General features: G+C 36.6%; 1 protein-coding gene across 4 annotated transcripts in view; it reads right to left on the minus strand.

Annotated features, from left to right (window-relative positions):
* LOC138692920 (uncharacterized) overlaps positions 1 to 21,183 on the minus strand; it is a 273,822-nt gene that overhangs the window by 61,297 nt on the left and 191,342 nt on the right. For all 4 annotated transcript variants that reach the window (XR_011330161.1, XM_069816276.1, XM_069816274.1 and 1 more), the window contains exon 2: positions 11,935 to 12,026. The gene's annotated coding sequence lies outside the window, so the exon portion shown is untranslated. The remainder of the gene's footprint in view (positions 1 to 11,934; positions 12,027 to 21,183) is intronic.

The following is a 21,183-nucleotide window of genomic DNA, read 5'->3' on the forward strand; positions in this document are numbered from 1 at the left end:
ACGCATGCGCAGATCATTAAATAAGAGAATTCGTATCGTATCTTTAGTCAGTCAGCATGTGGACGCCACAGCAGAAAGCCTTTTGTGTGCTGTCATTAGCAGAACATAGATCCATAATTCGTGTACAGCGCTTGTTTCGCCGTCAGTACAATCTTAGACCGAGGGAAGCTGTACCGACGTACGTCTCAATAATGAAATGGGATAGGCAGCTCAGAGAAACAGGAAGTTTGTTGTCTAATGCAGGTAAACATTCCAAGCGTAAAGTGTCTGACGAAAATGTCGAACGCATTCGCGAGGCATTTCAGAGAAGCCCGCGGAAATCCATTCGACAGGCTAGTGTGCAGTTGAACATCCCACCAACAACAGTGCATACAGTGCTTCATAAAAGATTGCGTTTGCGAGCGTACAAGCTGCAACTTCATCAGATGATTACGCCGAATGATAAACTGGAACGAAAACGCTTTGCAGAAACAATGTTGGATAAAGTGGACGATGACGACACATTTCTAACTCGAGTCTGTTTCTCAGATGAGGCAACCTTCCACGTCAGTGGAAAAGTAAACCGACACAATTGTCGCATCTGGGGGTCGGAAAATCCAAGTGTCGTAATTGAACACCAACGGGATTCCCCTAAATGGAATGTTTGGTGTGGGATCATGCGTGACAGAATCATTGGTCCCTATTTCTTTGCTGAAAAGACAGTCACTGCAAACACGTACCTGGATATGTTGCAACTGTATGCTGTGCCACAACTCCCAGATGGAGCAATTTTCCAGCAAGATGGGGCTCCACCACACTTTGCCAACATGGTTCGCACATTCTTAGACGAACAATTCCCTGCAAGATGGATCGGAAGAGGATCACCGTACATCACATGGCCTGCCAGATCACCAGATCTAACACCACCTGATTTTTTCCTGTGGGGGTTTGTTAAGGACCAGGTCTACAGGACGCCAGTACGTGATTTGGCAGACTTACAAGAAAGAATTTATGCTGCTGTCAACAATGTTACACCACAGATGCTTCATAACACTTGGGTCGAGGTTGAATACCGGTTGGATATTTCCCGTGCCACCAATGGAAGCCATGTTGAGGTTTATGGAACATAAGGTAACAAAAATTCCCAGTTTTCATTCTTTGTAGCAGTTGGTTTCAACTATATACTTGTATTAATTCAGAAGTTATAGCTATTTCTTTTGTTATACTTATAAGCGGAACACGGTGTATATTGCCTATTTAAGGCTGAGAAATTATATTTGTAATTTACATGCTAAAATAGATTTTTGAAAGCAGCGTAAGATTTGTTCTATCGAGAACCGTCACATCGGTGCGAAATATAAAGACGGAACACACGATATCATAAGCTGTTGTAACATGAATTATAGAGAATGAAAAGAAGAATAAAAAGAATAATTCCGTGATTGTAACTAAACTAATATATAGAATAATAACACCAAAGACAAGGAATAATAGGCACTAGTAATCAAGAGTGAAAATAGTGAAATGATGAAACAATAGAAAATAAATTAATGAGCGGGGAACAATTAAACTACTACTGCCATCTAGTGGTATCGGAAACAAATTACTATTGCTTTCTAGTGATGTTACTTCATGCATTTTTCTTGAATTTTCTTGATTTCCTGTTCGACTATAAGTAGCCATATGTCCGAAAGAATGAGACTGGATTGGCTAATAGTCGCACATAAGAGTTTTTCGGATAACGCTAGGGTCGGTCTAACATTTATTCCCTTCACTACCGGTACTTCCAAACATGTGACGCTTAAGAGGTTTCAACCACGTTGTTGTCAGGTAGTAATTCATAAACAATCAGTGATCCTGTTGACATAGCAATAAAAAATTAATCTAAGAGAAGGAAGACGTTGGCAATTTTTCACTTCTTTTCCTCTCCTTCTATTTTTACAGGATGGACAGTCCTCTATGGCCAATAAAAGGAGTTAATATCACAGTTTAGTATATACAGTTGCGAAGCTTGGGGTGATTTTTTGCATTTCTCGCGATAGTTGCTAGCCGCTTGGAGCGCTGTGAGTACTAGGAACAATAGACTGTGTCACTGCCATTGTGATTTAATACAGGCCGTAAGGCAGACCATGTAACTCGCTTAACCTGATATAAATTAGTTGGAATGCATAAAGAGTAACATATATTTCTCTAAAATGTAGTGTAATTGCATTAATAAAATTTAAAACAATGATTATGAGACACTTCAGACATAAATCACTTTGCGAGTTAAGATGAAATATTATTTTTGGTGTGAAAATTACGTTGTTCGTATGTGTAATACCTACCTTTATTTCGATTAAATATTGCGAAATTCTTGTACATTCATTTATGCACGATTCAATCATTTTCAGTTGCACCGCACAGATATTTAGATATGTTGAAATCATAGGTTATGTTTACTGTCCCAGTTGCCCCTTTCTGTCTAATTTTAGTGGTCTCCAATACCCTGCCATTCATATGGAAATATTATAGGTTATGTTTACTATATCTTATATTCCTAAATTCGCAATTATACATTATAATTAAGCATAATGCCATGTATGATACTACGCACATTCAATTTGTCTGTATTTTAATACTACAATTGAGTATTGAATTATTGTATTTATCTACTACCTAAGAGACGAAGTAACAATCGTACGTACACTAATTTCATATGAGTGGTATGATAAATTTTCTGTCTTTATTAAGGAAGGTAGATGTGCTATATTAAATCACAATATAAATTATTTTTAATTAAACCTCAAAATAGCTTCCATTCTAAACTTAAAATGTTGATGCGAAAGATTATGTTAACATGTAAAATTCTCTTCACATTAAAATAACACAGTTTTGTAAGTAATTATTTCTGCAACATAGGCTATTATGCAACAAGAAGTAAAGGGAACTTATGGACACATTACACTGAATAAAACTTAGCTATGATACGCAATAAATTTATAATATAATAATTCACTGAGCTCCATACACTGAAATAGAAAACCCGAACATATATTACGGCCTGGTCTAGATCAAAAAGGCATTATTGTGAAAATTTGTGTAAACTGTGAAATGTTCGTTATCGGTTGTAATAACTGTAAATGGCTACAATACAAGAATTTGAATAATAATATGGGACAAGGAGACGTTTGTAGCACTATAAATTCTAAGAAAAAGAGGTCAGAGTTATTCTTCTTCCGAAAGATCCAGGAAGGCGAGTTTATAAAATATAATATATACTTCATGAAAATAATATATATATATAACCTTATATATTTCGTATTTCAATAGTGGAAGGAAGGTGTTGATTTTTTAAAAGAACACGATATCAAAAGTACAATACATTTTATCGTCTGCTAGGAAAAGAGTCTGTGATAAGGCTAGCAACTATCTTTGGATGCATATTTCTATGTTTGCATATTTAGTAAGTATTGAGCTTCGCAACTGTATATACTAAACTGTGTTAATATTATAAAAAAATTATAGAATGGTGAATAAAATGAGGTTTCTAACTAATTTTTGGAAAATATTTAATTTGTTCTGAGCCATATTTCAAAATCCGAGCCCTAATCATTAATAATTAAGCTCCACACGATACAGTAGGAACGGAAAATTACTACATCGTATCGTTTTCTTAAAGTTTGTACGAACACCTCAATATTAGCGGTAGGCACCATATAAGCAAGAAAGCAAGCTGACAAAAAAAAACCGTTATGTTCTCAAAACTTATTCAAGGCAAAATCGATCCTTATTTATCTGCTACTTGGATCACTGACGTCACATTTCGGGAACTGGTGTTACGTAAATACTAGAAGTTTGTTACTTACATTGTTTCACTAAAATCAACAGCTGAGTCATCAGCACACTGTAGTGGGTGGCCTACTGTTTTATGCAAACACTGCAAATCTTCGCGAATACCTTACGTGTCAGCAAGGTCGTCGTGCCACGGGTTGGAAATATGTACAAATATTTGTGTTTACAATGAAAAGAACACTTCGCTAGCTTCAGGAAATACTTTGAAAAAGGCACAAGGACAATATACTTATTGATTTCCACCCTGCTCATACTGAACCCGAGATCCCGACGTGCACCCTGCGGCCCGTAGTTTGCGGTTTGCAAGCGCGGAACAGGAAGTGTGCAATTCCTCGCAACATGCGGAACGTTGTTATTTTTTATGCCCGCGCCTCGATTAAGCACTTTTATCTAGACGACAAAACACGTGTAGTAACTTTCCAATTCGCCGTTCCGCCACGCATGCCGGCACAGAGATCAACGCGCTGGCCGCCGCGAGTTGAAGTGGCATACCTCGTCGTTTTACATAAAGTTATTCGTCAACGCTTTCCACACTATTTGTTGTTTTGTCAACTGTCCGGAGACAGGTCCGAACCTATAAATGACACCAATAAGGTAACACTCATGAGGCAACTAAGCTAGGAGCGGTATGGCATAGTTGCGCTCCGCGGTCAATTGGGAGGCCTAGGCATGGCATAATTGCGCCCCGAAGAAATAAGGTATAGCAGAAGGTACATGGCATAGTTGCGCCCCGAAGAAATCAGGTAACAGAATGGACATGGCATAGTTGCGCCCCGATGGGCATAGTACACACGAAAGTGATTGTCATAATATAAACAAATTACTTACAAATATTACAGTGATAGCTGCATTGAAATCAGGTAGGCCTAGCATATGATCAATTTTACTACTTAAAATAACACTTTTTTATCGATCACACACAATAAATGAACTGCATTTTTTGTTTGTACATCGATATCTTAACCCTACGGTACAAGGTTTCGAAAATTGAAACTTAGAACCATTGTGAATTATTAACTCTTTACCCTTTTCATTAAACTTAACGTTCATTTTAAATTAACCCCACTATACGCCACAGACGGTGTGAAAATCATTAATAAAATGTCAAAGACTGCTAAGCTCCCATATTCCAACGGCTCACTCATCTGAATATGTCAGTTAATAAAGTACTGCCAACTTCATGGTGTTCATTTTAACGGCAGACTATTGATAATCACTGCATAAATAGTAGAAAAACAGTTAATAAAGTACTGCCAACTTCATGGTGTTCATTTTAACGGTAGGCTATCGATAATCACTGCATAAACAGTAGAAAAACGGTTAATAAAATACTGCCAACTTCATGGTGTTCATTTTAACGGTATCAATAATGAATATTAAATCGAATAAGAAATCAATAAGATTGGTTGATTACGAGGCTCGAGTTTCCGTAGTGTCTTTTTCTCTACCAATTTCATCGGGGCGCAACTATGCCATGCCCTTTTCTCTACCTGATGGGAACGGGGAGCAACTATGCCCACAAAACAGGGACCCTTTTTTATCTGCTGCATTTTATCTGACCGTGGGGCGCAACCATGCCCTGCCCGCTAGGAGATAGCGGAATAGGGTAGCCAGTTCATTTTCCCACCCATTGCATACATCGCTGACTAGTAATATATTACACTAATTAGACTATAAGCTAAGAATGTCGGTAAGGTATCCATATTATTTTTACCTTTTTCGTTATACTACATATCGTCGTTGATTTTACGAAACTTATGTGACTTTACAGAAAATAATTTTTCTGGTGGAAGGAAAATCAATAGGCCTAGCTTGATACTCGATGATGTCATTTATGTTCATCATATTCACCAACATTTTATATAGAATTACTTCATATTATGTAGACTCATTGATTTTTAATTAATTTTTTCTTCCTCCTGAAAAATTATTTGCTGTGAAGTCACATAGGAGGTTTCATAAAATCAATGATGATATACTTAACGGACTGAAAGGTCTAGGGTTGAGTGTCAATAGGGGTTGCCAACTAACCGGTATTTCACCGGCCCGGCAGGAAGTTTTGGTGGATCTCAACACAAGGTCGGTGGCCGGTATTAACCTCTTACCGGCCCTATTCGTGGCCGGTCATTTTATCAAATGAGTTTAAGGACTTGTGATAACAGCTTTTATCAAATAGGCTAAAAGAGATTTTTCTCTGTTTCATGAGACATTTTACCCTTTAACTCAGAGCAGCTAAAGATACGGTTGGGAATTTTCAAGTATTTTTCAGCCTTAACTTGATGGTTCTACCACAAAAGTGGAAGAAATGTACTGGCTTTTAAGGAACCCGGAGGTTCATTGCCGCCCTCACATAAGCCCGCCATTGGTCCCTATCATGAGCAAGATTAATCCAGTCTCTACCATCATATTCCACCTCCCTCAAATCCATTTTAATATTATCCTCCCATCTACGTCTCGGCCTCCCCAAAGGTATTTTCCCCTCTGGCCTCCCAACTAACACTCTATATGCATTTCTGGATTCGCCCATACGTGCTACATGCCCTGCCCATCTCAAACGTCTGGATTTAATGCTCCTAATTATGTCAGGTGAAGGATGCAATGCGTGCAGCTCTGCGTTGTGTAACTTTCTTCATTCTCCTGCAACTTCATCCCTCTTAGCCCCAAATATTTTCCTAGGAACCTTATTCTCAAAAACCCTTAATCTCTGTTCCTCTCTCAAAGTGAGAGTCCAAGTTTCACAGCCATACAGAACAACCGGTAATATAACTGTTTTATAAATTCTGACTTTCAGATTTTTTGACAGCAGACTAGATGACAAAAGCTTCTCAACCGAATAATAACAGTCATTTCCCATATTTATTCTGCGTTTAATTTCCTCCTGAGTGTCATTTATATTTGTTACTGTTGCTCCAAGATATTTGAATTTTTCCACCTCTTCGAAGGATAAATCTCCAACTTTTATAGTTCCATTTCGTACAATATTCTGATCACGTGACATAATCATATACTTAGTCTTTTCGGGATTTACTTCCAACCCTATCTCTTTATTTGCTTCAACTAGAATTTCCGTGTTTTCCCTAATCGTTTGTGGATTTTCTCCTAACATATTCACGTCATCCGCATACACAAGAAGCTGATGTAACCCGTTCAATTCCAAACCCTCTGTGTTATCCTGAACTTTCCTAATGGCATATTCTAGAGCGAAGTTAAAAAGTAAAGGTGATAGTGCATCTCCCTGCTTTAGCCCGCAGTGAATTGGAAAAGCATCAGATAGAAACTGGCCTATACGGACTCTGCTGTAAGTTTCACTAAGACACATTTTAATTAATCGAACTAGTTTCTTGGGAATACTAAATTCAATAAGAATATTATATAAAACTTCTCTCTTAACCGAGTCATACGCCTTTTTGAAATCTATGAATAACTGATGTACTGTACCCTTATACTCCCATTTTTTCTCCAATATCTGTCGAATACAAAAAATCTGATCAATAGTCGATCTATTACGCCTAAAACCACACTAATGTTAAGTATTGGACAAAAACTAGAGCTTCAAGTAGATGAAGATACGCTCTGTGATGAAATGGCTTCTTTCTTTGTGAAAGATGAACATTTGACAAGTGTTGTAAAATGGGTGTAAATATTTTCAGATAAGGGTGCCTCAGAGAAATCTCCACAAATAAGAATGGTAGTTCCTATTAGCAATGCTTTTGTGAAGCGTGCGTTCAGTATCATGAATAACTTATGCAATGATGAGAGGAATCCTTGAAGTGTGGAAATAGTAAAAGCTGAACTTTTGTATCAGGGAAAACTTTAAATTTAGTTTGCAAAATTGTATCGCTTTATAGTAGAAGAAAAATAAGTTCTTAAGGTTGTGGCATCAAGCTCCAACAACGAATTAAAAAAATTAATTTGGAATAGGCTACTGAATCAAGATTGCTGTTTGTCAAACTTCTTTTATTCTACAATTTGGAATTTCTTGTTAGATATCTTTCCTTCTCCACTCTGTCCTAGAGTTATCTATCACACTTCTCTAGCTGAAGATGCGAACTGAAGCCGAAACAGAGAAAACACAAAATTACAGAGTTTACACTCTTTAAAACAAGTTTGTGTTTTCGCGGATCACTGCCAAAGGTTTAATTCTTTGACTGCATTTGGTATTAGACTTTGCAGTCTTGGGATTTTCCAAAGGCTTTTAGCCCGTGATACACAAAATAGGACGATATTATTTTACTCAATTTGCGTATCTCCGGTTTCGAACTATTCAGTTCTTATCAGCACGACGAAGTCCTCGTGGAACGGTAATCTTGTCAGAAATATTGCAAAAATAAAATCAAAAGGAGTAAGCCAAAAGACAAAGCAAAAGCAATTGACAATTTTGCTGAGTAGATGGTACTACTTCAAAACATTTGCAAAGCAAACCCAAAAAACAAAGCAATAGCATTTGTGGAGGTGTATCAAATTCTACAATTTGGAATTTCTCGTTAGAAATCTTTTTTATTGCTTATATCAGATACCATCCATATGTGTACAGTTTAATAAAGAGAAACTGTTTCCTTAGCAGATTCTACATTTAGTAAGCCTATAATTACATAAGTATAATATAGTTAGTGGAGTTTAAAAAAGGAACGTCAGCTACTATGGCTATTTGCGCCCTTATCTAAAAATCCTTCACAAAACAGAAACACAATATAATAATCAGAATGCCTACAAGAACTAAAAAGCGTTGTTACGGTTAAAAAGAGGTAGTAGTATAATATATTTTATGCTCGACCATGCCGAAATGTAGTAATTATACACCTGGTAGCAGTCCTTTAATGCATGTCATTAAAGTACACCTACTCATTAAAGTACAGGTGTTCAGCCAATGACAAGTCAGATTTGTACCGTTATAAAACCTCAGCCAATGACAAGTCAGCTTTGTACCGTTATAAAACCGCAAGTATCGATTATTCTCGGATATGCAATCGAAAGAGAATTAGCGAAAAGTCACGGAGGCTGGAAATCCAATACTGTCGCAGAAGGTTATGTTCTGTTACTATAATAATTAGCGTTAATTGTAAATAATATTCAAATAAATTCAACTTGTCATCTCGTTTTTCAATGTCTAATTTAATTTCAATGTTATATCAAAGTTAATATTTAGTTTACTCTGTAGGTTCTTATAGGCTATCAAGGTCAATGTGGACATCTGTTCCTCGGAAAAAATCAATACTTTCGCGTCTGCGCACATCTCACAGTTTACGAGGTATTGCTCAAGATTAGTTAGATACAAATAATATGAATCATTTCAAGTTAGAAATATGGTCGAGCATAAAAAGTCGTATGAAACTCGCCTATAATGGTAATTAAGAAGCTCGTATGAAAATTATGAAACTCGCTTGCGCTCGTTTCATAAACATCCATACTCGCTTCTTAATTACTATCATTATAGGCTCGTTGCATAATGTACTAATATAGCCTAGGCCTATATATACAGAGTGAACAATAATTAGTATGGAATATTGTTAATAACTTTATAAAGTAAACGATTATTAAAGGTGCTAAATGCTATATTTATTACATGCATATCGCTTAATATATTGCACATCATTTAAAAAATTTACATCCTAATGTATAGGGTAAACATTGGTAATTTCGTGATAATTTCATGAAAACTAATTTAAAATGCAAATGTGTAAATATATCCTTATTCCGATTTTTTCATCTAAAAGACGATAACTTGCTGTACAAATCTGGAGACATAAAAGATTGGATACGTTCTTGAATATGTACCAAAAACCACTTTTACAACTTAAGCTGAAAAGTTGGTTATTTCGTGATAACCTTGGTAATTTCGTGATATTGCATTGATAATTTCGTGAGAGGTAGAAGAATTGTGGAAAAATTCATTAAAGTCAAATTAAATTCTCATTTATTGTTACAAGACTTCAAACATAGTAATTCCGTCTAATATTCATAGCAATAAAACATAGAAATACATATCAACACATAATAAGAATGAAATCAAAGTAAAATTGAAATTGAAAAGGGAACTTCTTTGCCCTGAAAGGGTGAACATTTTTATTACGGACTCCCATTCTTAAGCTATAGCCTACATATATTACTAGGGTAACTCCAAAAGCAGTGCATAACGTTTGTTTAAAAATTATATTTATATTGTAGATGCATCCTTAAGGAACAAAATGTCACTTTTCCACATAATCCCTGCCTTACGTAACCTAGGAACGAGGGCCTGTAGACCAGCACGGTAAAAGTCTGGACCAACACGTCTGAGCCACTCTTTAGCAGCGTGCACAAGGGAGTCATCTTCTAACCTCGTTCCGCGAAGGGATCCTTCAGTTTACCAAAGAGATGGTAATCGCACGGTGCCAGTTCAGGACTGTAAGGCGGAAGTTTCAGTGTTGTCTATCCGAATTTTCTGATCTGGTCTGTGGTCTTGTGACTGACATATGGCTGTGCGTTGTCGTACAATAGCAGAACATCCTCCTTCTCCCGATGTCGTCCAACACGACTCAGTCGAACTTGAAGTTTCTTGAGAGTTGCAACATACCCGTCAGAATTAATGGTGGTTCCGTGTGGCATGATGTCCATAAGCAAGAGTCCTTCTGAATCGAAAAACACAGTAGTCATAACGTTTCCTGCCGAAGGTGTACTTTTGAATTTCTATTTCTTTGGTGAATTTGCATGATGCCACTCCATTGTCTGCCTCTGTCTCCGGTCCAAAATGATGGAGCCATGTTCCATCTTCTGTCACAATTCTTGCAAGTCATCTAGCACTTATCTTTGACACTTAGCATGATAACAAATCAAACAGAAGCTACACTGAACCAACTGCGTCTCCGTTTTCTTTTTTGTTATCACATCTTGTCTTCAGATTTCTAAAATTCCTATTGTAATACATTTTATACTATTTTAAAAATTGTAACACTTAATACTCAACAAAATTTCGCCTCGAACAGCTAAGATTTCTATCAGTAAAGCTAAGCCTATATGGCGACTACAGATGTATCTAAAATTCCAAAAACATTTCCTAAAATTTGATGAAGATACAATAAATCTTTGTACCAAATATCATATGCTTACCTTTAGTAATAAGCCTGTAATGTAACTACAAACATCCACAAAATTTGTATGCCTGAGAAGTCGACGCAAACTTGCTCTCTCCAAACATAAAAGCTCAATGAAGCAACTACAATAGTCACACAAAGCTTAGCTGTATATTTCTGGAAAATGGACAACATATGCAATCCCTTGGCGGAAATTTGGATCTCGTAACACCATTGGTTAGTTCACAAAAGAGCAAAGAAAAAGTATCACGAAATAACCACTGTCACGAAATTACCAATGTTTACCCTATAGAGTGTGCCAAGAAACACATTTTTCATCAATGACAGCATATACTTATTGCTACATTTCTAAACTGTTCTCTCTATTCTATGTGTGGAGAGGTCAATTTATTCGTTATGGAAATTCGAATGCGGTCCTCACGGATACTAGTCTACATCACTATCCGTTCGGCTACGTCACTCCTGGCAAAGGAAATTCAACTGATCATGATAATAGCAATGACATGACGACAATGTCATCTTAAATAGTCCTTTTGTTGTAGAAAAATAGCTTGCTACATCTATAACTAAGATGAGCTTAAGTCTAATCTTTAAATCCCATACGTATTGTAAAGTCCCAACAAGAAAGCCGGATTTAATAAGGTGAATAAACGCAACAAAACAGATAACAAAATAGATAACAGCGCCGCCAAAGGCAATGGCGCAATGTTCCAACAATGTCTTGTTATTCCTGGGTTCGCGCCACTGCTATCTGATTTGTTATCTGTTTTCATTGCATTTATTCACATTATTAAATCCGGCGTTTTTTGTTGTGACACCCTATATGAAAATTTAAAGACTCGATTATAGCTGAATAGGCCGTACAACCACGGCCTGTGGAAGTTGAAGAGCAAAAATAAAAAGGGGGGGGGGGGTCAGAGCAAAGAACGAAAAGAATTTCAGCCTAGAAACATTGCAATACTAACGTGACCACTCAGAGAAAGACAACATGGAAACCAAGATGCTAATTCAATTCGCTGACTGGAAGGACCATAAGAATAGTTCACATTACCTGAAAAGTAACAGGCACTGCCCTCCTCAGTGTGCGACAGTCCGCTGCGAGCGTGAGAGAGGCTCTGCATCCGACCTCTGCATCATGACAACCTGCAACAGAGGATAAAGGCGCCATCAGTATGTAAATTCAGAACCGTAACTTTGTCTCCATAGTACTCGTACATGTTTCTATAAACTCATTGTGTAGTCGAGAGTTCCGGGTTCAAATACCGGTGAAATACATAAAATTTGTGGTGAGAGACAGTATTTAGAGGTTGGGTTTCTCGGTGTACTTCCGTTTCCCCTTCCGCAAATTCACTACATGCTATACATCATTTTAATTGCTTCGTCTCGTGAGGAAGTACCTGGCTCTGCATGCCAGCACAATAAATTACCAGACACATAAGAAAGTTTTCATTTCTGATCAGCTACTTGAACTGAGCAAAGACTGAGATACAAATGAAATGTTTAATAAATCGTTATAAGTTATTGAACAGATTAATTAATAGTCTTTGAGAAACTCAGATCTCCCACACTAAACTGGTTAATTTTCTGTTTGCACTTCTTTCAGACTTGGGATATTATCAGAAAACGGAAACAGAATTCTAAATAAACTATAAATCAGAAAGTAAATAAATAAATGTTTATAAAAAATCAGAATGTAAATAAATATATTCTTTTAGAGAAGTTTAGGACTATATCTGTCACGCTGTCTTGGTCTAAGTCCATATTTGGACTTCATCGAGACTTGACACATTTCAGAAGGCAGAAAAATATTTGATATAAATTATAAATTAACGAATAAATAATAAACAAATACCAAATAAATTCCTTTAGCGAAGCTTACAACTCTCACACTATCTTGGTCAATCTTTGCATTTCAACAATTGACATATTTACAAAAGACAGAAACAAAACTCTAAATATTTTATAAATTGCGCAGTAAAGAAACATGTGAATAAAGTAAATAATTACTTTTAGCAAAGCTTACATTTCTTGTATGGTTTTGGTCTAAGACCATATTTGGACTTCATCGATACTTGACACATTTCAGGAGACAGAAATAAAATCCTGAAAAATTTAAATTGTGGTTTATTTAACGACTCTCGCAACTGCCGAGGTTATATGAGCGTCGCCGGTGTGCCGGAATTTTGTCGCGCAGAAGTTCTTTTATATGTCAGTAAATATATTGACATAAGCTTGTCGCATTTAAGCATACTTAAATGCCATTGATATGGGCCGGGATCGATTCAGTATATTACTTTTATAAAATGTTTCATATGTCTCTATTTAATAGGCCTATGTAATGCTTGTAATATGTATTATTTTGCATCAAGACAATTTTTAAAGACTTAGAATTACTTTATGACCGTTATGTTAAGCGCAGAGAGTTGAAAAATGATTAAGTTGAATAAATATACATTCGTTTTGAGGTACAGTAACTTTTTCCATGTTAGGCTAACAATTTATCAATGCAGCTTCGTATTGCTAAATCTAACAAAGATATATGACATGGTAATAAAGAAAAATACTAACAAGCAAACATTCTCATGGGGGCAGATAAAAAAAAAGTTACGTTTTTTTTCTTCCATCATGTTAATAGTGTCAAAACAAGTGCTTATACAAATTTTGGCCACTCGAACGCAATTACGAAGGCTCTAAGAAATGTTTCCCTGAGACCGTTTACAGAAAGAAAACACAATGTCATGAAAAGATTTATTGGAACACAGTAATTGTTGAGCTATTTTTCAACATATTCCCCGCCGGAATTGAGACATTTGTCATACTGAGGGATCAACTTTTGTATCCCTGTGTTGTAGAAATCTGCCGCCTGGGATCGGAATCAGTGTATGACAGTCGTCTACACCTCTCTGTTGGTATCATGGCATGACAAATGTCTCAATTCCAGTGGGGAATATGTTGAAAAATAGCTCAACAGTTTTTGTATTTGTTTCAATAAATCTTTCCCATGAAATTCTTTTCTTTCTGTAAACGGTTCCAGGGAAACTTACTTTTACGGCCCTCGTAATTGCGCTCGAATGGCCAAAATTTGTACAAGCACTTGTTTTGACATTAATTGACATGCTGGAAGAAAAAAATAACTTTTTTTTTTCTGCTCCCATCAGAATGTTTGGTTGTAAGTCGAAAATATTTAGTGAACGTAATTGGGCTATATCAAATAAATCAGTGTTTTATTGTTTCAGTCAGTCACTTATCATTTATCAATAGCAGAAAAAGATTCTGTTACATCAAAAGTACAATGGTTAAAAATCACGAATATTTTAGACTTTCATAGAAGTCATCTTCAGGTGATTTTTGACAAACAATATTTGAAGACTAGGTGAATATTTAAATACAGTAAAACACTTATAACTAATCTCACCATGTGTGCTTTACATGAATTGGTGAAATAACATACATGGTTTTAAAATAAAATACAGATTAGAGAAACTTCCATTAATCATAATTGTGATATAATATATTAAGGCACATGCAGTGTGCTTAAAATATAGAATTAAAATCATTTTAAAATGTTTTTTAAGATTGTTGGCCTTGGAAGGCTATATGAGGTGAGTTGTGAAGAAGTCTCAGCCTGTTCGCCGTGGTGAGAGGCGTTTTGTAAATGATGTATATTGAGAGTTCCCCGACGATGTGGCCTTCTCATCCCGGCGTTACATTGCGGACACATGACATTTATGAAAGTCGAAAATATTCGTGATTTTTAACCATTGTACTTTTGATGTAACAGAATCTTTTTCTGCTATTGATAAATGATAAGTGACTGAATGAAACAATAAAACACTGATTTATTTGATATAACTTCACTACACTTAGGCTATCTGATATCCAACATCACCTTTAAATTCAAGTAATTGGGTTAGGTTATGTGAGGTCAGAGTACATAAGAGCTTAAAGGCGGTGCTTAGTAAACTATCATTCCATTAAATATTTGTTAGTTTTATTACAAATGACCACCAATATTGTAGGCCTAGTGTATGCATAAATCCAAATTACCCCGTGTAAGAGAAACTAAATGTCAACCGAAATCATAAAATACCCTACTTCCAACTTCATGTCACATTTGTATTCACGTTTAATTCTCATTGTGAATATAGCTCTGACTAGGAAGAAGGTAGCTTCGATTACAGACACGAACTGCAAATTGCAATGCGTCTATCTCCGCTTGTAAATAATTATTTCCTGTGTTCGTGGGCTTCTCAATTCGTTGTGATGCGCGCGCTTCTGAGCATCCGCTTGCCGCGTGGAGCTCGCTGTGTAACCTTCAGAAGGCCATGCTTGGAATTTTGATTAACAGATATTATCGGATATAACAACGTAAAAAAATGAACCCGAAGGCAACTGACAACAATAAGAGCAAAAAGGAATATGGCCTTCCTATCTCTATAATCGCAAAACAGTAAATTTCTGCTGCTAGAAGACGGGACTGATGGACCACACGTTCCAAGGGGTGTCACTTAAGGCCACATTTTCATTACAAGGATGTAAAGATACATTTCTAATGTTTTTAAAGGCGTTTGAAAATCGCCGAGTGGTAATCACGCTTGCTATTAGAGGTTGCTGGGTACAAACTCGACTGAGCGTTAAGGCGATAAAAATTCTTAACATTTAGTTAAGTATAATTTTACGGTGTTCAACATGGTGCAAGATTGTTTGGTTTCTGCACCCATGACACGGTGCAAAAACTCAACGCATAATGATAAAGCATATAAGTAACTCCGAAATGCTGGACTTTTTTTTACATCAGTGACAAGGTACATAAATGTTAAAAAATCGTGCGCTGTATCAGGGATACACCGGCACGTAGAAAAGGTCACCCAGTTTCGGGAATGAATGTGTTGGTTTGAGTGTTTCATTTTTGCTTCAGTTTATAAATGGAGACTACGGGTATATAACAAAAGAAGCAATTAATGAAAGGAATGAAATATATCTTCTCTTCATACGAAGCGACATTCAGAGATTAGTCCCAGTTCACAACAAATTCTTCACCATGGTTCACTTAAAGTGTATCGTATTATCGCTTAAATATTGCAGAAGTCATGATTACAAATAAAGTGAGTGGTTTCACAAATCCGTAGATGTTTTCGATGCCGAGATATCACTGAAAGAGGCCGCGAAGCACGGTTAATTGTATAAGCAACTTCCGCGCCTTCATGTCCGTACCAAGGAGAAGTGGCTTCATTGGACGTGGTCACACAAGTTACAATGGTACATGGGTTATCTGCTAATAACATTAACATTTGTCTGGGCTCATTTGAAATTTTGCCACATTTCGTTTCACCACGAAGCAAGGAACGGGTGCCCATACTCCATGTGGGGAAAGACATATTCTAAGTAAAAATCTCCCACTATTATTAAAATTACTTCCTTCGGAAGAGATATAAAACTGGTGGTCCCGTATAGTATATTCACAACATAAAGTAACCCTGTCCCTGAAGAAAAAATGTGTCAGAACTTTTACGGGGATCGTTAAAACGTGTGGAAAGACTATAAATTAGGTTAACACCGATTTTATGAGCAGACGAAAGGATCCATTGAGGTTTAAACGATCAGGGCTAACTAACCTAACCCGCGTGTAGATCTGTAATTGCAAGATGCAATTCAACAAACGGAAATGCCTGCACTGCCGAAGAAATGAAAGATGCGAGGGACACTGGTCTCGACGTTTCTGATTTTAATAACTGTTTTCCTTCTTTGGTATGAAGGTATGAAGAACAAAAGGGACGTTGACACTGCAGGCTCTAGTGAACTTATTGTGGCTTACCGTTCCAATGATGGAAATTATTTTTGAAGTCCAAATCGCGCTTTTGCAGACATAGTGACTCAGCTGTGTAGTATCATATGTCGATTTAGCCTGGATGTCTTAAAGTTTCGGTGGAGTCCCACTAGATTGTCCTATTGCACCCGAAAGCATATTACTCTCCAGATCGATGTCATGTAGCTATACATCATTCATAATACTGCACTATAATTGTCACGAAGCATCGTTTTAAGAATGATTTGAATACTATTGAAATGATAATGGATATTGAACTGGAGAGTAACTATACAGACTAATAATGAAAAGGAAACGGCAGAATCCCGTGAAAAAACCTACGGAATTTTGGTTTTGACCACCACGTATATGACTCCTCCATTTCTGAGATTCGAACCTGGGTCCGAAGTCATCGTAAGCCAGTGATACAAACTTAAGTAAGGAAAATGTATTGGAAGTACACTAGATTTATTTTATGTGTTTAGTCTACATAGTTCACTATCAAGTAGGCCTACTAAAAGAAATATGGCAAATATCTATCAAATAGGCCTACTAAAAGAAATATAGCAAATATATACATAGCTAGAGATAGCAACATGCACCTGCATCCCAGGGTATCGTTTTGCAATATAAAAGTGCTACTATTTCAGTACAGATTTGAGCCCCATTATCATATACACAGAAACGAGAAATTTAATAATTCGGTTTATGTAGACAAAATTTATTACATCAATTGTTTTAAATATTCCCCCACAACTCGACAACACTATGTGAAGGATCATGTGATCTATCGCACCAATACGTTCCTTGAGAAAGAAAGCATCTGTATTTAAGGTTACTGTCCTACTCTCCCGTTCGAGTCTCCATCTTCAATCAAGTTTTCCAAACGAAACTGTACATATCCGGAATCTAACTCGGCGGTATAACACTTATAATTGTGTTCCTCCATTGTGAAACTTCCTCCTCGGTCTGGACTGTGAGATAAATTCCAATTTTCATACAATCAGGAGAAAGGTTCTACAGCTGGAGGTCATAATTGTTACAAAATAACTTGAGAACTCCGGTGTTGTGTTCTAAATTATCGCTGTTCGACATTCTGACATCATATGTCTATTAAATTCAAAATATTTAACAAAGCCCCACCTCCACTGCGTCGTTAACACAGATATAGCGCGATTCCTTGACTATTCTGCTCGGTATTCCAATAGGACGTGGAGTTCGCAAAAATTAAGGCGTGGCTTTGATACTGCGTAGAACTTGTGGTCAGGATTTGAATCCCATTTAGGCCATTGATGTCTCGTTCTTTTCCAGTGTTACATCTTATGGTGTCCATTGTGCAATCTGAGGATTCTCCATGGAATTACCTTATCTTCGGCTTACAATTGGGGTAAAAACTCAACAAGGTAATCAGTTCAAGTGAATTTGATCTCACACCTGAGAGCAACCTGGAAGCACAAATGCCACTCGTCTTTCTTAAATCACGCAGGTGGCTCTGACTTCTTTCATAAGGGAAGTAAAGATGTTGATCACATGCTGCAGATGTACGAAACATACGAGAATCTATCTCTGATTGAAAAATCTTAAGGAAAAATTTACTGTCCAGTCGTTCCTTAACGCAGATGTAGTCTATATACAGGAGAAAGACGTAACAATTTCTGAAACAAAAATCAGGATGTAAAGTAAAAATATGAGAACAGGCATAATAGCCAATAGGATATAGTGTTTCCAGGGATACATAAATTATAGGCTGTTAACTACAAAACACCTGTCAACAAGTGAATAATCTTATTACTATTCTGCATATCTTTAGTAAGGAGAGCAGTTAAGAAATGGTCAATAGAAATTCTTCGCTGGGTTACAAGGGACATCGAGAGACCAAGAAAAGGACCACACATTAAGTGAGCAGATAAAATCGAAGATGTTGACGGAGTCCAATAGGAAAATAAGGTTTTTAGACAGAAAGAATTGGAAGAGGCTTGCATTCACTGACAATGGTTGAAGATTAATAAATATACAATAGTCTATATAGATACACATATTGCGAACGTTCTAGCCATAAGATCCATTGAGAATTGATCAGTCCTTTTGGTAGGAAGCAACTAATTGACTAAGAGATACGATTTAGTGTATCTTTATGAGAAATAGTACCGCTAATCCTTAAATAATAACACTCCAAGACGAAATAAATAACAACGGCGTGACACGCAACTCCAAAAAAAAGCTTATGTATGGTGAAGACGTAAATCACTAACAGGGTATACAGTGATTCAAAACGGGACATCATATCTAGAAATAGAAGGTTTTGCAATAGTTAAGTATGACCAGCTGATACTTACAAGATCGTAAAAGAAACATATAATGAAGGAGAAAACATCAAACGAACGCCGCATGTGCAAATGAAACATACGAGTATCAATCTAAGCAGCGTGTAACATCTGGGTGCAAGATATTAGCACAGCATGAATATCTGAACTTACAGAATAACGCTTCAAAAATTGTTCATCGAGACCTCGGCATTAAACTAGGTCTGATGGCAGCAACACAGGTCATTAGCGTGGTCTAACAGTAGCGAACGGGACTCGTGTTCTAAGACCGCGCTCGGGCTTGGGATGATTATCTAGTTGAGTCTTTTCAGACGTTTTCTTCAACTGTAAGGCTAATATCAGGTACGGTAATCCCATGGGAAGCCCCGGACTCATCTTGTTGTGGCCAATTTCGACTTCAGATAACAGCCACGTTCCGTCTTCGCAGTATGTTTCCCTCCAGTTAATGAAATCAGTCGTCCCACTTGTAGCGCAGCACCTGTTCCGGTAGTATCTTTTCTACATTTTTCCTATTATATACTCAGTTGTTACGGTATTCAAAGGCATCTTGCGCAAAACTTTGTTTCTCTTAAGAATATCATTTCTGAACTTTGTAATCTGGACATATCTGTTTGGTAGAGATCAAGTTCTCGCTAATACGGTACATATTAACGTTTATTTTCTATTCTTGCATCGTTTCGAAAAATTCTAATGATATAGGGTAAAGTTGCCTAATTCCGTGATACCCATAATTCCGTGATACATTTTTATCACTGATTATCACGGGATTGGGTATTTTGCTTGAAAGTTCATCGATGTCTCAAAAGTAGGTGAAAGATGCACTCTTTCGAGAAAGATATCTGGCGCTATGATTGAACGGCAAAGTTTTGACTGTCATTCAGTTTAAAAAACGTATCACGGCATTAGTCAACTTTACTCTACATACAAGCTATTATTATTATTATTATTATTATTATTATTATTATTATCATTATTATTATTTTATTATTATTATCATTATTATTATTATTATTATTATTATTATTATTATTATTTTATGGAATGAAGCTGTCCTGTTTCATTTTCTTGTTTTAGCAGAAGAGCCATTCCACTCCAAAAGATCAAGATTTGATATTGCTAACTCTGATTCTTTTATACATTTTCGGACATGTGCAACACTAAAATAAATTTAACCTGTGTATATTATATTTTTCTCTATAAAAATTAATATTTCAATCGCGTGCACCACTTCCTTCGATCAACTATCTCCGGCTATAATCAATCACATTATTTAGTTTCGGACTCAGATTAAAGGTAAAAATATAGTATTTACTATTGTTATGGGGATTTATATGTAATAAAAGTATAGAAAAAGATCTAGGACTTTCTTCCACAAGCTTGTATAGTTCCTAATTCTTCAATTAACTGCTTATAAGCTATCGGCGTGGCTCAGTCGGTTAAGGAGCTTGCCTGTCGACCTGAAGTTGCGCTCGGGCGCGGGTTCGATCCCTGCTTGAACTGATTACCTGGTTGGGTTTTTTCCGAGGTTTTCCCCAACCGTAAGGTAAATGCCAGGTAATCTATGGCGAATCCTCAGCCTCATCTCGCCAACTCCCATCTCTCTATCACCAATCTCATCGACTCTAAATAACCTCGTAGTTGACACAACGTCGTTAAATATCCAACTAAAAAAAACTTCTTATAGTCTCAATAATGTACCCGCAGTGTTGCCAACTCCATTCTTAAAAACCCGCTATGAAACATTGCAGAAACTGCTAAATTTCTATATTTTCAACGTAAAGTGATATTATTTTCTCGCTGTGAGAGCTAAAAATACCCGCTAAATCCCTATATCAGCAATACAAATTTCATAATTTTATCAGCTAAACTAACACAGAAAAACACCAGATCTAGCGGGAAAACCGCTGAATTCACAATACTGTATACCCGTTTATTCAAGTGAAAATAAGCAAAAAACAAAAGGCATAGAAGTGAAGAGAAAAGATACAATGTTAATTCCACTGAAAATTGGAATATATTTTTTTTTCCATCCAAACAATACAGACTTTCAGAAATGAAGTGCACAAACTTACTGTTGACTATGGATCCCCTGGCGCAAGACTTGCAACAGATGTCTGTCAAGAAGTCAGCGATGGGTGAAATCTGCATGGTAACAATTAATATCGGACCG

Source organism: Periplaneta americana, chromosome 17, assembly GCF_040183065.1.
Source record: "Periplaneta americana isolate PAMFEO1 chromosome 17, P.americana_PAMFEO1_priV1, whole genome shotgun sequence".
Lineage (NCBI taxonomy): Eukaryota > Metazoa > Arthropoda > Insecta > Blattodea > Blattidae > Periplaneta > Periplaneta americana.